The sequence below is a fragment of the Spermophilus citellus genome (genome assembly GCF_964194105.1).
Source record: "Spermophilus citellus genome assembly, chromosome: 1".
Lineage (NCBI taxonomy): Eukaryota > Metazoa > Chordata > Mammalia > Rodentia > Sciuridae > Spermophilus > Spermophilus citellus.
Window position 1 is genome coordinate 277322378 of NC_138182.1, and position 18542 is coordinate 277340919.

An 18542-nucleotide genomic window follows, 5' to 3' on the forward strand; every position below is an offset into this window, starting at 1 on the left:
TAAAACAAATAATTTCCACAATTGTATAAAAATTCTTTTAAAAACTTTTCCATTTTTAAACTTCATGTATGTGGGAAGCAAGAAATAACCCTGCTGTGATCTGTTAAGCCAAACATGAAAAAATGTGCAAAGCTGTAATATAATTCTACTCTCTCTCTTTTTTGGTGTATGTGGGGGTAGAATATGGTAAGATATAGTATTTTTTTCATAAAGACAGACTATTTATATGAACAAAATATATTTATTAGTAATTAAAATGAATTAGTAAATATATATTTAAAATTTCATAGTTTTAATTTGTAATGTGGTAGATTTATATATATAATTCCACAAAAATCCCTTTATATCCTCAATCTATTTATGTAATATAAAGTGTTCCTGTGAATGAAAAAAAGTTTTAGAATTTATAATCTAGAGAGTTGACATATTTATATTGTTAGAATTTTGGTGGGGGACATAGACAACTGGAAATTGAACACAGGAGTACTTTAACACTGAGTACTTTTTTCAAATCTTGAGACAAGGTCTTACTCAATTCTTGAGGTCTCACTAACTTGCTGAGGCTAGCTTTGGACTTGAAATCCTCCCATCTCAGCCTCCAGAGTTTCTGGGATTACAGACCAGGAGTGTGGCAACACACTAAGCTGTTGTTTGACTATTTTTAAAAGAAATGTTTTCTATAAAATCTTGTTTTTCTCAAAAACTACTTTTAAATGTGGTATCTTTTTTTAGGGGGAGTGTATCTCATCGAAGACAGAATGAATAAATTTGTTTAAATCAATATTGAGTGAATTAATTTGTCTAAAGGAACATTCATCTGCAAGCAATAAATATTTCTTTCTTTTCTTATTAAATTTCTTTATAATAGAAAAAAAGAAATCATGCTCCATGTCACATTGTATTTCTCAGTCTCTTTTCCCAGAAGCAATGTTTGCTGAATTCATGCCCAATGACTAAAAGTTACACAAATGGGATCGTGTAGGAGCTGATATAATTGAAACTCTGCATTAGATCATGCTACTTCCTTACTCCATGATAAATCAAACTGAATAAAAATTTTCACTCTAGAAAGTACTATTTAGATTCACGAAGAGATATTTTATCAAATATTATTTCAATTAAGTTTTTTTAATGTTAAATTCTATTGCTTAAGATATTTAATCTCAAAGGGTTTCCATCTAATTATCCAGTTCTATTTGTGGCCTGCAATGTAAAAGCTCCTATTAACATTTCAGACTCTTCTGCTAAAAATAAAAGCAGTGACCCAAGATGGGTGTCTGCACCTAGCAGAGAGATAGGACACCTGCTGGCTATTTATTGGTAGATATCTACAAAAGTAGTAAGTAAGTCAAATTTAGCAGAAGGAAAACATGTTTTTTTTTTTTTTAGAACTAAAAGATAAATCATTGTTTGAGGGTAGGGGGAGGAGGTTTAAAGTCATCCTGGAATGTGAGAATTGCCGTATAAACAAGAAATGGCATACCTTTGTATTCTCAGGTTTTTCTTAGTAGTATGGGCATATTGATTCTTACATCTGAACATAGTATACCTGCTATATACACAGTATATCTAATATGTATTTACTAGTCATCTTCTATTTTTCTCATTAATGTTCCTTAATTTTGAGAATACAGATCATTCAACTTTTTAACTAAATTTATTCCTAAATATATTTTTGATGACATTATAAACAAGATTAATTTATTTTTCAGATACTTTACTCTTAGTGTATAGAAATGTTCACTCTTGGATCTTGCAACTCAATTGAGTCTGTTTATTAGTTCTAACACCTTTTTTTGTGGAGTCTTTAGGGTTTCCTGTATAAACCCTGTTTCCCTTTTTATCATGTCCAAACAGAAAGAATTTTGCTTCTTATTTTCCAATTTGAAGGTCTTTTGTTTTTTTACTTGTGTGGCTGCCTCTGGGTAGGACTTCAAGTTCTATATTGGATAAAAGTGGCAAGTCTGTGTATTCTTGTTTTATTTTTGGTCTTAGAGGAAATGTTTCAATGTGCATGATGAAGACTGGTTAGCTATGGGTTTGTGATGTGTGGCCCCTATACATTCCTTCTATACTTAATTTGGTGAGAGCTTTTACCATGAAAGGATGTTAAAATTTGTCAATATTTTTCCTGACTATTGCATTGATCATATAATCAGTATCCTTCATTGTGCTCATGTAGTAAATAGCACCATTATCTGCAGGGGAAAATCCACAGAACGTCCCACAAATGCCTGAAAATATGGATAGCATAGAATGATATATATTTGTGTGTGTGTGTGTGTGTATATATATATATATGTGCTATTGTATAATAGTTCAGAATAGTCTTTCTGAATATATTGTATTTCTGTGGTATCAGTTATCGTGTTATGATATCTCTTTTCATTCTTAATGTTGTTTCAGTCTTCTGTCTTTCCCTGTTAGTCTATCTTAAGATTTATTAATTCAGTATATGTTTTCAAGGATATCAACTGTGTTTTGTTGATCTTCTCTAAGTGCATGTGCATGGTATGATTTTTTTTTTCTACAAACATATACCCAGGAAAAAAAATTAATTTAAAATTAAACACAGTAATGGACTCACAACAATTTATCAATTTAATTGAACTGATATAAAATAAAACAATTAGAACAATACTCTAAAATACAAGTTATTTAAAACTTAAGAATTCCTACTTTCCTCGGGAATATCGACCTATAATTTCCTTCCTTCCTTCCTTCCTTCCTTCCTTCCTTCCTTCCTTCCTTCCTTCCTTCCTTCCTTCCTTCCTTCCTCTCTTTCTTCCTTCCTTCCTTCCTTTCTTTCTTACTTTCTATTTTTTGTATCTCTTTCTGGCTGTGATTTCAAGGTAATGCTGCCCTTGTAAGAAAAAAATGGATATGTTCTTTCTTCTTTAGTTTTTTGAAAGAGTTTAAGGATTAAACTAAGTCTTCAAATGTTTGGTAGAACACACCAGTGAAGCCATTAGGTCCTCAGCTTTTGTTGGATGGGAGATTATTTTAAAAATTAACAATTAAATATCTTTACTCATTTTTGGTCTGTTCAGATTTTTATTTATTCATGATTCTGTGTTGGTAGGTTGTATGTGTCTGGGAACTTACCCATTACTTCTAGTCTGTCCAATTCATTATTGTTTAATGGTTCAGAACATTTTTTCTGATATTCTGTATTTCTTTGGTATCAGTTATAGTATTAAAATTTCTCTTCTTTCATTCCTGATGTCATTTCAGTTTCTGTCTTTTCCTTCTAGTCTAGCTTAAGATTTATTAATTTACTGTATTTTTGCAAAGACATAAACTGTGTTTTGTTGATCTTCTCTATAGTTTTCCTAGTTTCTATTTATTTCTGCTTTTTAATATTAATTTCCACTTACTACCTTTGGACTTAGATTCTTCTTTTTCTGCAACATTAGACCAGTCATTTGAGGTCTTTCTTATCTGTTGTCCTTCATAGTCTTGTTTTTGCCCCCATCTATACATTAGGATATTTCCATTCTTCATTTGTCTCAAGGTATTTTTAAATTTTCCTGTTTGAATTCTTACTTGACTCCTTGGTTGTTCAGGAGTAATTAATTTCCATGTATTTGTAAAATGTCCGCCATTTTGTTGTGATACAGAAAATTCACCTGGTACAACTTCATGCTTGTTAACTTTGTTTGACTTGTTTTGTGGCTCTGCACTCTGTCTGTCTTAGAGAATGCTCCACGCACTTGTGGGAAGGAAGTGTGTTCTGCTGGTGTGTGTGCAAGGCTTTGCAACTTGTCCTTCTGGTCTAAGTGTGCTTAAGTCCTGTGATCTCATTGACAAGACAATGAGAAACTTTGGTTTCATGGAAGAATTGTTCTTTTAGTGCCTTATTATTGTTATTAAATTGCAGTCTTTATTTCTCTTTAGCTCTATACTATTTTTTCATATTATAAGCATTTTAGTGTTGGGTTTATATAGAGCTATTCTATCCTTTTGATGAATTGAGCTTTATGAGTACATAATAATCTTTTTTTGTTGTTTCTTGGGACAGTTTTTAATTTAAAGTCCATTTTCTCTGATATAAATATAACCACCCTTCCTATCTTTTGGTTTTTATTAGCATGGAATATCATTTTCTAATACTATATACATTCTTAAAGCAGAAATAGTCACTTTTAGGTAGCTTATAATCAAATCTTATATTTATTAATTTTTTATTCATTTTAATTAGCTATACATGACAGTAGAATACATTTTTGCACTTTGATATATCATATATAGATCAGATATAATTTCTAATTTTTCTAAGTGTACATGTTACAGAATCATATTGGTCATGCAGTTGCATATATACATAAAATAATAATTACTGTTTCATTCCATTATCTTTCCTATCCCCACATCTCTTCCTCTCCCCTCCCATCACTTCCCTCTACCTAATCTAAGGTAATTCTATTCTTCTCTAGTGCCCCACACTTTATTGTGAATTAGCATCTGCATATTAGAGAAAACATTCAGCCTTTAGTTTTGTGGGATTGGCTTTTTTCGCTTAGGATGATATTCTCCAACTTCAACCATTTACTGGCAAATGCCATAATTTCACTCTTCTTTAAAGCTGAGTAATATTCCCTTAGGGAAAAAAAATATATATATATATCACATTTTCTTTATCTATTTATCTATTGGGGGACGCCTATATTGGTGCCATAGTCTAGCTATTGTGAATTGAGCTGCTATAAAAATTGACAAGGCTGCATTACTGTAGTATGCTGATTTTAAGTCCTTTGGGATAAACTGAGGAGTGAGATAGCTGGGTCAAATGGTGTTTCCATTTCCAGTTTTATGAGGAATCTCCATACTGCTTTCCTTAAGTGATTGCACCAATCTGCAGTCCCACCAGCCATGTATGAGTGTGCCTTTTTCCCCACATCCTTGCCAACAGTTATTGTTGTTTGTTGTCATAATAGCCATCATTCTGATAGGAGTGAGATGAAATCTTAAAGTAGTTTTGATTTGCATTTCTCTAATTGCTAGAGATGTTGAACACTTTTTTTTTATATATTTGTTAATCAGTTGTATTTCTTCTGTGAAGTGTCTGTTAAGTTCCTTAGCCCATTTATTGATTGGGTTATTTGTTTTCTTGATGTTACGTTTTTTTTTTTTTTTGTTTTAGTTCTTTATATACCCTAGAGATTAATGCTTTATTAGAGGTACATGTGGTAAAGATTTTCTCCCAATCTGTAGGCTATCTCCTCACATTATTGATTGTTTCTTTTACTGATAAGAAGCTTTTTCATTTGAATCCATCCCATTTATTGATTTATTGATTTTACTTCTTGGGATTTAGAAGTTTTGTTAAGGAAGTCAGATCATAAGCCAACATGGTAAAATTTGGGCCTACTTTTTCTTCTCTTACTCTCAGGGTATCTGTTCTAGTACCTAAGTTTTTGATCCTCTTTCAGTTGATTTTTGTGCAGGGTGAGAGAGAGAGGTTTACTTTCATTTTGCTACATAGACTCTTCTCCAGTGAATGTTTTTGGCACCTTTGTCTAGTAAGACATAACCACATTTATGTGGGTTTGTCTCTGTGTCCTGTATTCTGTACCTTTGGTCTACAAGTCTATTTTGATGCCAATACCATGGTATTATTATTTATGTAGCTCTGTAGTATAGTTTAAAGTCTGGTATTGTGATGCCTCCTGCTTCACTTTTCTTGCTAAGGATTGCTTTAGCTATTCTGGGTCTCTCATTTTTTAAAATAAATTTAATGATTCCTTTTTCTATTTCTGGAAGAATGTCATTGGGATTTTAATATAAATTGCATTAAATCTGTATAACGCTTTTGGTAGTATGGCTATTTTGGCAATATTAATTCTGCAATATTAGTATGGCTAATAAGTATATACTTTTATAGTATGGTTACTTTGGCAGTATTAATTAAACTTTATATTTTGTTAATTTTTTAATAAATTGGAGATTTTTCAATCTTCTGAGCTTAGGTTTTCTTCAGTTTCTTTCTTTAGTGTTCTGTAGTTTTCATAGTAGAGGTCTTTTACCTCTTTTGTTAGTTTGATTCCTAGGTACTTTTTTATATTTATTTTTGAGGCTATTGTGAATGGGGTAGTTTTTCTAATTTCTCTTTCAGTGGATTCATCGCTTATGTATAGGAATGTGTTTGATTTCTGGGGGTTGATATTATATCCTGCTACTTTCCTGAATTCACTTATTAGTTATAGAAGTTTTCTTGTGGAATTTTTTGGATCTTCTACATATAGAATCATGTCATTAACAAATAGTAATACTTTGGGTTCTTCTTCACATACTTAGATCCCTATAATTTCTTTCTTTTGTTTGATTGCTCTGGCAAGAGTTTCAAGAATAATGTTGAATAGAAGTGATGAAAGAGGATGTCCTCGTCTTGTTCCAGTCTTTAGAGGGAATGCTTTGAATTTTTCTCCATTTAGAATGGTGCTGGCCTTTAACATATATGGATTTTAAAATATTGAGGCACATTTCTACTATTTCTAGTTTTTCTAGTGTTTTGAACATGAATGTGTGCTGTATTTTGTAAAATGCTTTTCCTGCATCTATTGAGATGATTATATGATTCTTCTAAGATTATTAATATGATGAATTATCTTTATTGATTTCTGTATGTTGAACTCTCCCCACATCCTTGGGATGAACTCCACTTGACTATGGTGCACAATCTTTTTAATATGTGTTTGTATGCAATTTGCCAGAATTTTGTTTAGAATTTTTTCATCTATGTTCATCAGGGATATTGGTCTGAAGTTTTCTTTCCTTGAAGTATCTTTGTCTGGTTTTGGTGTCAGGGTGATATTAGCCTCATAGAATGAGTTTGGAAGGGTTCCCTCCTTTTCTATTTAATGGAATACTTTGAGGAGTATTGGTGTTAATTCTTCTTTGAAAGTCTTGTAGAACTCAGCCGAGAATCCATCTGATTCTAGGCTTTTCTTGGTTGGTAGGCTTTGGATGGCATTTTCTATTTCAGTACTTGAAATTGATTTGTTTAACTCATGTATGACTACCCATTCAGTTTGGTTAAGTCATATATCTCTAGATTCCACTCTACCCCAGTTTATTTCAGGTTATACATGGGAAAGAACATCTCAAAACCTCCCCTGGATGCTCCACTTTGTGCAATTATTCTCACTGTACCTTGTTCAGCAGGATGGCTCTTTAATACCTACTGTAAGAGAAGGCACCCAGCAGAGCTTGTGGGGGGGTGTGAGGGTGCTAGTGGCTCTGAAGTGGGAAGTCATTCCTATGAGGAGGACATCTGGAAAACAGAGCAGTGATGTCTCCAGGAAAAATAGGCAGTTCAGTGGGACCAAAGCCAAACAGTATTTAATGTTGAAGGAGCCTAGAGGAGTGTTCTCATCCATCATTCTCCTGCAGGAAAAACTAGGAATGAGGAAAATAGATTTTTGTTCCTTAGCCTGCTCACATATCTATTTCATAATCTGACAGATATTTTTTTAAAGTTCCTTCCATTTCTGAAATTCTTACAGCACTTGAAAAATGCCGTGATTTTAGAGCATGTGTTTAAAACATTACTTCATAACATCAAACAGAACAGAAAACTCAACCTAAATTTTTCAATAATAATTTCTAAGGACCTAGATCTGCGTTTGATGAACTCAGTCTTTTCTCAGTTAACATCTTAGTCAGACCTATGCACTTGGTAAGTGGAAGATCCAAAGAGAGGATGTAGCTTAAGACAGTAAGACAATGCAGTTAAGGACCAAGGTCATGCCTCCCTCCATCCGTGCAATGCTTATTTGCTTCCTTCACATTAAGCTTATGTTGCAAAAAAGAGACAAATATTACATGATCTCACTTACATGCATATTGCAAAATAGTTAAATTCATAGAAAAAGAGAGAAGAATGGTGGTGACCCAGGATCAAGATAAAAAGAGTAGGGAAGAGCAGAACTTCATCAAAAGTAAAAACTCACAGTTCTAAGTTGTGGAGAACTAGTGTATAGCATGGGGACTATGGTTAATGATAATGCAATGTTTACCTGAAATTGATTGTAGACCTTAAGAGCATTTAGATAGGTGGGTGGCAATTATTAAAGCTGCAGCATGTGTTGTTTCTATGTTGGTTAAAAGGAATCAACTGTAAACTTTTAGCAATCTCTATAACATACAGAGGGAACAAAAGTTTTGATAGCAAGTATGGAAATTAAAGAAAGGGAGTGGAGTTATAGCTCAGTGGTAGAGCACTTGCCTAGCATGTGTGAGGCACTGGGTTTAATTCTCTGTATCCCATATAAGTGAATAAAATAAAGTTACATGAACAACTAAAAAATATGTATTTAAAAAAATTTAAAAGAAAATTAAAGAAAAAAAAATACAAACTTTATTCTAAAGAAAGACTGCATCAGGGGTAGATCATATAAAAATCAAACTTTAACTCTTAAGGCTGTAATTATTAAGAGTCACCACTTGCCAGGTATTAACAGCCAATGCAAAGGGCTAGGGTGTTGCAGGTCCTTGGCACTTGGGAAGAACAGCAATGTGACGCATGTGCCTGGACCAGGACAGTGAGGTTGTAGGATGTGGGGATAGCAGGTCACAGAGGTAAGAGGATGTCATATTGTATCTGAGGGGCTTTATTTTGGAAAAAAATAGAAAATTAAATATTAAAAACAGGAAATAAATTTGGAGGGCTTTTAGGAAGACAGAATAGTAGGCAACTACTATTTTTATCAACTTCATTCTGGCTGCTGAACTGAGACCAGGCTTTCATTGAAAGATTTTGCTTTAAAATTATGTTCATAAATTATTTTTCACCAAAAGATTCTCCATAGAAGCCCCCAATCACTCTCTCATTCATTTGTACATACATTTATATATTCATTTATTCATTTGTCAAAATCTATGGAATGCTGACTGGTTTTCCAGCACTGTTCTGTGTATGGGGAATATCCTGAAGAATCTGAGATTCTCTGCTCTTAGTAGAGGATCCTGAGAGATGTATAAAATCAGTAGAGTTTACCGAGCTAGATGAATTATATGATCTTTTTAAATTTAAAAAAATAGGTATCAGTGGAAGAGAAATTTTACTGAGAGCACACAATATTATTCAAAGCTTTCAAATGTGTGATAATTTGAATGGTTCTATTTCATAAATTTATTTTATGAACTATTAAATATATTCTGCAAAATTTTATATATATGGAATGATACACAAGAAAAGTTATGTATTACACATGTATACATATTATATATTATTCTTATGTATACATTGCATATTAGATGCATACAATACATACATATATGCTATGTTTACATGTTATACACATATATGTACATATACACTATATATACGTGTGTGTATATTTGCGGATGTGAGGGGGGATGTAAACTCAAAGATTTCAAAATGTTGAAAATAAGCAAACCACTTCAGGAATGTATCTCAGCCCTAAAAGAAAAAATGTTTTTAGTCATTATAAAGTTGTGAAGATGTGAGATTTCACGGAAACATATTTAACTCTAACTGCTTTAATTCCAAATGCATTTGCTGCTATTAAAATAGTTCATATTGTGTTTTCATTCATTTGACTCACAAAGCAAGTTAACAGTTTTTTTATGGAATTTTCATTTGTTTCCTATATTCAATACACTAGAAATGATGAAAAGTTTTTGGATGGCATTTCCCTTGAATGTAATGTTTACATTGATTCTCCCTTTACACAAAGAAAACCATGTCTAAGGAAGTAGAGAGTTCATTTCCCCATCAGGGAAACCAGACTAGTGGTTGAAAATATATATCCCCTTGGGATTGGTTCAATGGTAGAGCAGCTCCTTAGCATGTGTGAGGCCCTGAGATCAATCCCCAGTGCCACAGGAAAGAAAGAAAGAGAGAAAGAAAGAGAGAGAGAGAGAGAAAGAAAGAAAAAAGAAAGTAAGTAAGAAAGAAAGAAAGAAAGAAAGAAAGAAAGAAAGAAAGAAAGAGGAAAATATATCACCTTATTAGGCATCTTCAACAGTTGACTGAAGGCTACTTGTACACCTGGATATTGGAAACTGAAAGGTCTCAAAATTCCCATCATTGATTTGAGCAGGGTTCACAAGACAGCTAAGAAATTTGGATTATGATCTCAGTGTAGGTGTTACTCACTATGTATACTGACGTGCAGTTTGCCTTTTCTAGGTCAAGTTTTCTGATTTATTTCCCCATTCAAGATTCTGTGCTTTCTGATATCTAAACTCTTTTGTGAGTAATCTGAAATTTTATGACTTTTTATTTTATTTTATCTCTTCTTAAAAAACATAGTCTTTCTATAATATTTGGAAAGAATTTGTGAAGACAGTTGATGTCATATAGCCATTTCAATTCAGCAAGTAGTTTTTTAAGCATAAAACACAGATCTTGTTTTACATACATGTAGTATATGAGATGAGTTTAGCAATATGTGTTACAGTAAATGTACACATAAAATTTGCTGGAGAACTTCTGCCTCTGGGTAGCCTTTTGTGAATGTCTCACTATAGTTTAGGACTCTGCTATATTATAGTAATGAAACAGTAGTAATGACTATTATTTACAGAGTATCAGACACAATTCTAAGTAGTTTACATCTACCAATTAATTTACTCCTTTGCATATTTTGGTCTCTATCATTATCAGAACATGGGAAAGCAAGGCCCACAGAATTGAAGCAGTTTCTCAAATTCACAGAGCTACAACGTGTCAGATCCAGTATTTAATCTTCTATAGCTTGATTCTCCACTTTTCTTCCATGAATCATATTTTAATGTGAAATTTTAAAAACATATACAATGCTATTGTTACTGACCCAGCTTTTTTTTTTCCCATAGCACAGTATGCCATTCACCGAAACTACAGGTTTTGCAAGAAAGAAACAGCTTATTCTCATGATGCTCAAGCTCAGAGATGTGATAATAAGTCTAAAATCTGCCACCCCAAAGATAAAGTTTAAGGGTATTGGTGGGATAAAGAAGCAGGGTGGTCTGAGGAGTGGATAAAAGCATTGTATGAAAGCAGAGAGAAGTAATCTGTGGACTGCATATGTTTAATAACCTTCATGCTTCTTCAGAGAAGGCGTACTCAGAGCATGGCTGCTTCTAAAATCAGAAAGGAAATCAAGCCACTAGGAGCAAGCTAAATTAGAGACTTATTCAGGTTTTCTGTTAATTTCACTCTTTGGTCTCCTAATCCAAGGAAACAATAACATGGATAAATTAACCATTATTTCATGACTCTTGCCTAAGACTTGAAAGATCTAGAGTCCCGTTTTTAATATTCTCATTACACAGAAGTGTAGCATGATTATTATGAAGCTCATCAATTATAGTTTTTCTGCTCAAACTCTAGAACAATTTTAATTCAGTGCCTACTATTTACCTACTTTTAAGTAAAAATAAATTACTCATGAATAGGAGGCCCAATATTCTACTTTAGAATGCCTTATTCCCTGGTTAATTCTTTTTTACTGTGTTCTGTTATTTCAAACAGAGGATGATTTATTTAAAAAAAAAAAAACAAAAAAACGTGTTGGACGTTTGTTTCCTGTTACTTGGAAGTTCATTATAGCTGTAACAAAATGACACTTCTCTCATCTTCTGTCCCTTCCATATGGAGGCATTTCTTTAAGGTGGCTCCTTGAAAGTAGTACAAAATTCTATTTGGTATTTTCTTTGGATTTGGGATACATTTTATGATCTGATAAAAATAATAAAATATTAATTGTTTATTTTCTGTGGGTAGTATAAAGTTGTATTGATTTAATAATTTATAAAAACTTCTAAGTGAAAGGTTGAATGTTTATTTTGTCTCCTGGAAACTAGAGAGAAATAAAGAAATAAAATTAAAAAAAAAAAACAGCTACTTAACAGTAGCCCAGGAAAATAGAAGAAAGATCAGTGAAGTGGAGGAAGAGGATCAAAGGGGAGGGAGCAGGGACAAGAAAAGGGAGAAACTGTGGAATGAAATCGACCAAATTGTGCTGTATACATGTGCCACAGTGAATTCCGCCTTTATATGTACCTATAAAGCACCAACTAAAAAAAGAACAAATAAATAAAAGGAAGACCAGTAGAGGAGGGGGAAGAGAGGGAGGGAGGAAGGGAAGGAAAGAGAAAGTACTGGGGATTGAAATAGAGTAAATTATATTCCATGCATGTATGAATATGTCAGAATGAACCCCAATATTATCTATAAATATCATGCACTAATAAAAAATCATTTCAGTAAAACCTTCTAAATGGAACTCACACCCACATGGACCAAGTGAATTAACCTTGCTACTGGGGGAGTCATTCAAAGATCATTTAGGACAGAAATCCCTCCATACACAATTTGTAAATTATTAGATTGGTCCATTGCTCACACCAGATAAATTATAATGTCCCCAACTCATTTACAAATTAGGGTTTCTTCCTTCTGGAGAAAAAGAGAGTGTTCCTCCAAAGAATGGAAGTCGTTTTACTCAAATTCTCTTGTCTCTTCTTTGTTCAAATCCCAGGGTGTAGTTATTCAAATTTTATGTCTACTCATTTTTCTCCAAGTTTTATTTTCTCCTCTTTGATTATTTTGTCATAGTTAATATATTTCCTATGTGCAGATATTTGATTCAGCTCTAAAATTTGAGACATTCTACTTAACAAGTGTAAATTTACAATGGAAGAGGAAAAACAGTTATTTAAATTAATATTTTAAATTTATAGAACAGATTTTCTGTAAGTCTTTGTATAGAACCGGATTCAGAAATAAAATGAATATATGGGATCTGTTCAAGACTTATTAAGAATTTTAAAACAATTTAACAAAACGTTTAACCAAGCACAGTGACAGTCTGATCCGGAAGCTCTGTAGGATTAGAGTCACCTTCATATAAAGCCAGCTCTGTCTTCTTTTCTCCTGAATGGAATGCAGGAAAGAAAAAATGTTCTGGAAATATTGAATATTTATGTGTGAGATTAATCAAAGTTGTGGTTTTCTACATGTTCTTTTTAAAATCAATATATGTTTCTTCTTTTCACCACCCTGGTCCGTCCCTCCCTCCCTCCCTCCCTTCCTTCCTTCCTTCCTTCCTACTTCCTTCCTTTCTTCCTTCCTTCTTTCCTTCCCTTCTTCTGTCTTTCTTTCATCAAATGATTATAGATTGCTTAGGAGCAAACTATAATCACAGTTAGAGATGAAACAAATGTGTCCTGGGGTATATACTAGTAAAAGTCATAGAACTGATAAAAAAAAAAATGTTGACTTTAGGAATTTCAGAAGATTGTCACGGTAAAATCTAAATGTTTTGTGTAGTCTGAGTTTCACAAGATCTGTTTCTCCTTATAAACATCAAATAATTCCGTATACAAACATCAAATCCATTTATGTGATGAAAGGAAATTCTGTACATAAGAGAAACAGAAAGCTAAATTCCTACAGTGTTTTTAAATGCTACCTAGCCAGATTTCCTTTCTCCAATTATGCTTGGAATAGGGATTTCAGGAGCCTATAAAAATTAACCTAGAATTCTAGGAAAATCTTTATTTTGAAATTACTTGTTTTAACTAAAGATGAATTTTAATTTTATTTTGGTCCACTGTTCTTCATGTTTGGACCTGCTTCAGAAACATCAGAACCACCTGCAGTTTCTTAGATGCACTCTTTCTCAGGCCCTGCCCCAGATCTTCTGAGTTAGAGAGCCTGGATGGGGGGGGGGGGGGGCGGTACTTAGGCCAGCAGTGTGTTTAAGGAGCACATCAGCTTATTTCAACGCAAGCTGAAATTAAGGACGTGGCACTGGTCTATTTCCTCCATTTTAAAGCCTTTAAATGAAGATTGTTATCAGTGTAATGAAATAGTAAAGCTATTATTTAGATCAATTAACCTTTTAAATGTTATAAATTCATAGGACTTTTAAAAATTGAAAAGTAAACAGATGTAGGCATTGCATGATTAGAACTGGAATAAGTGCTGTACTTATAATGACAGTCTATGATCAATTACATCTACAAATAAATACAGTTCCTATAGGGAATTTGAAAAATGTTTTATTCATAGTCTAAATTTTATTTAATTTTGTATAATCATTTATAGAAAAAAACATAGCTCTTTGTGAAATTACCACCATACCTCAGATTTATATCATGCAAACATCTCTCTTTCATTTCTAGTATTTATCTGTAAGAATTTATACCTTTGTAAGAAAATACTTTTGTATGTTGTTTGCCTGAAGTCAAAATCGAAATTACAATAAAGTTTGCTTCTGAAATGGAAAATCCCCTGAAAAGAAACTTCCAGCCAATGAACACATTCTTAGAAGAGAACTTTCCACAGATTTAGAAATGATACAACACATTTTCATTCATCAGGTGAACAAAGAATTAAGTATCTTGTGCATCTGAACTAGACTCTCATTTATATACATGGACAAGTAAATTGAAGAGCACATATGCCAGAATTATACCAAGTTTGCATTTTTTTGTGTTCAGTACTGACATTTTAGCTTACAGAGCCAATATTAGTAAAACTTTTCTTTGAGGAATTTGGTACTTTTTGTCTGTGCATGTGTGTGTGTGTGTATGTGTACATACATTATAGTTATACTATGTGAAGATATCTCTATATAATTACATATGATATGTATATACACATATATATATGAGTTATTATATAAATTGAAGTAGTATAATATATATTAAATATAAGTAATAGCTACAGGATATGAACATTTGTAGGCTTTTTCTGAGAGTAATATATTCTATCCTTCAGAAAACTCTTCCATATTCTGCAGGTAACTGAGTGAAATCCAAAGGCACCTGTACAGAGTTTGCAGTGGGGAGCATGAGGCCTCCTTTGCCCTGCATCACAAATGAGTTAGATTTTTTGAAAACTAATATGGAATGGCAGACACATTGGTAATATTTAAAGATTTAGGAATCATCAGGCAGGACTTCATTCTCATTATCTTCAGATAATGTAATGATAGTATCTAGGATCTTGAGACTTACATAGGTTAAAATAATTTTCATGGAAATTTACTGCTTTATAGCAGGTATACCACAGTGCAATATTAGTTCCACTGTTTAACAGTATATATTTTTCTTTCAGGCTTATATTTCACAATATTTTCCATTTCCAAAATAATAGGTATTTTAAATTGTCTACAGGAATTCAACAGCTGCTTTCTCAATTTTCATGGTGTGAACAGAAACCACTACTTAAAATGGCAGGGAGAAATTTAAGGACTATGTGCAAATCAGGTCTGTGAATAATGGTCATTACCAGGGATACATATTGCTGGGAAGCTGTTAAGCAAGAAATTTGAAACATTTTTTTCTCTTCAAATGGAAGATCTTATTCTATAACTTGAATTCTAATGTTCAATAACAGCTTATGCCTCGTTGGTCACTCCATAAAATGTGTGAGATACAGACCATTACATTCAGGTTCCAGTTGATCGGGTTTTAAGTGTGAAGCTTCAGGAATATTATTCACTGAAGTGGGATGTGAAGTTTAAACATATCACTTTTGTTCCTTTTGACAAACACATCCAACAGGAGCAATGCTTACACCCAAGAAGGCAGAGACTTAATGGGAATCAGATCAGTCTTGTGCTGATACACACTGCTCCCCCAAATGTGATCTATCCATGTAACAATATCTAGTTCCATCATAAAAAGAAGTTCTGACACATGTTAAAATAGGGTAAGCCTTGAAAACCAATGCTAAGTGAAAGACATAGTCATAAAAGGCCCAAAGTTGTACAATTCCATTTATTTCAATTATCTAAAGTAGGTAAACCCCACAGACAGAAAGTAGATTAATGGTTACCTTGGGATGAGGATAGCTTATTTAACGGATCTGGGGGTTCTTCTTGGGATAAAAAAAGTTCTTGAATAGATAATTGTGAAGGTTGTACAATTGTGTATCTATCTAATGCCATTGATTTGAACTTTTTACAATAGTTAAAATGGTAGAGATGTTATATTTTAAATTATGTATATTTTCTTGCAATAATAAAAAAACACTCAGGAAAAAAATAAAGGAAGAAGGGCCAAGCTTACATATGAAACCACAGATGGTCTCCAGTGATATTTTTTTATAAAGACAAGATCTCTTGAAGAAGCAGGTCTCTCTAGTTGGTCATGGTGTCAAAATTTCCATCATATGCAACTTATTTCTAAGTTGAAGTAGCAACTACATCTAGAAGAAACTTTAAAATGTTTCCTGGACAAACTTAAAAACCTTTGGAAGAAGCAATACATTTAACTGCTTCCAATTCAGTGGATGTTAGTCTAATAGAGAATGAGCAGTCTGTCTTTCAGAAGACCATGGGTGTAGACAGCTTCTCTCTTGAAGAAAGTTGGTCAAATTCTTCCAAGTCTGGAGCATCATGTGATGGCAGAGAGCAAGGTATTCCCTTGGATGGGCTCTGTACCTGGGGAGTTCTTGTCAACCACTGTAGAACATGGGTATGAATAGCTGGCGGAAATGAAAGAGAAATTGAAATTTAAAGACATTTTTGCACTTATATCAAATATCTGGAATAAGTATATTTTTAAAGATAGAAAGTAGATGAGAAGTTTCCCACAATTAGGAAATAGGACATGAGAAATTTTTGACTGGTGAAAATAGAATTTTTGTTAGCGGTATGATAAATTTTGTGAAAAAAAAGGTAGTGATAGTGATAGAATACTGCTAGGAAAATTAATGTCCTTGAACTTTACAGTTAAAATGATAAAACAGTAAAATTTATTTACATGTATATATTACCACAATTTAAAAATGAGGATAAGTGCTGGGTGGGGTGGCTCACTTCTCTAATCCCAACAACTCAGGAAGCTGAGGCAGGAGGATCACAAGTTCAAAGTCAGCCTCAGCCACTTAGTGAGGCCCTAAGCAATTTCATGACCCTCAAAATTTAAAAAATAAAATAAAACAGAAAGGGCTAGGAATGTGGTTCAGTGGTTTAGAGCTCCTGGATTCAATCCACAGTTCTGACCCCCTCAAAAAAAAAAAAAAAGAGGGAGAGAGAGAGAGAAAGAGAGAGAGAGGAATGGCACTGAAGGGTGGGTCTGCTTGATCTCATTTTGAGGTTCTAGACTGAACTCCCCTATCAGTCAATGCTGGTTGTAGCTTCTTTCTTGCCTGGGACAGCAATGTATAGGTGCATTCTGCTCTTGCTTTTAGGGATCCCATAGTCAAGTAGATTATGAAATATATGAAACAATAGGAAGAAGTATTATTCACTGAAGTGGGATGTGAAGTTTAAAAATATCATGTTTGAAATATTGCCTTAGATGGTAATGTCTACATGTTACTCAACTTGAAAGACAGAATGTCAAATATGTTACTTTGATCTGAACCAGGATCAATTAAATGGGTAAGATAACAACAACAACAACAACAAAAACTTACCATTATTTTCTTTGAGAATTTCTTTTCATTTTAATATTTTAAAGTAGATATTCAGATATTATTGTTCTGACACAGCATATTCACATGATCAGAGAACGTTATTTTGTGTGTAATACCCCAGTATTCACCCTGCACCCTTATTTTAGGTAAGTATTGTGTATACCCATGCCTAAATATATATTTCATGTGGACAATTATGGACCAGAAGAAATTCAATTTGTATGTTATCAACAAGTGGAAACTGAAGTGGAAAATTGAAGCTACTTTCTGAATAATTCAGTATTCACCACTTTCACTAAAAATATAGAGATTTGATTTTAAAATGTAAATTTGTGTGAATGCCTTAAGAATTGTTTGAATATATTTTATTTGGAAAATCACTTCATTCTTGAAACATGATTTTTATACATTATGTTTCTAAATAATCAATAGTCCTAACATCTTGTGGTATTTTCAAATTTTCATGCATTATTATGAAAAAATAAATTACCAAACAGAATTATTCACATTTCCTTGTTCTCAATACACTGAGTTATTTAGCTATGGTCCAAAATTTAATTCCCATGTATTTATGGAAAAAATAAGGGGAGTCTTTGTGGTATTTCATTAACTAGAAATATTATTTATTACTGTTCACAGAAAACTTAGATTAGAAACATCCAATTTTGTTCAATTTTAAGATGTTAATTCTTTATGACTTAAGTTGTAAAGAAGAGAAATTAGTCATCTGAAGCTATTGAATTAATTATCCAGATGATTTAGCCTCATGAATACTTAAAAAAATGGGGCAAAAAAATTAGGGTATATCTACTTGCCTCATTTCTACTTCCTTTAGTAGACACTATAATTTACTCTTTTTTTCTGTTCTTCCCTGCAACATGGTTTGACTGAAGCCCATGAATCCAAATAAACCACACGCTAAAGCAAAAGGGCACAACCTGATGTTTATGGGACTAAAGCCTTTTTATTCCATTCTACATTCTACTGAAAGAATCCCCCAAAGCTCATTATGTGTTCATCATTATCATGGTGCAGAAGGTCAGGTCCACCCTCATTACTCACAGCACAATTTTAGATGGGAGAAGAGAGAAAGATTTGCCCTGTGGCTCCACACTGAATGACCCCCTGTGGAAAGGTCAGCAGGACCTCTCACCCA

At 33.0% G+C, this 18542-nt stretch overlaps 1 long non-coding RNA gene across 1 annotated transcript; it reads left to right on the top strand.

Moving 5' to 3' along the window:
* Positions 1 to 1270: 1270 nt before the first annotated feature.
* LOC308652860 lies at positions 1271 to 11607 on the top strand. Its single transcript, XR_014022912.1, has 3 exons — positions 1271 to 1339; positions 10157 to 10219; positions 10825 to 11607. It is a non-coding gene; the product is annotated as an uncharacterized lncRNA (long non-coding RNA).
* Positions 11608 to 18542: the final 6935 nt, after the last annotated feature.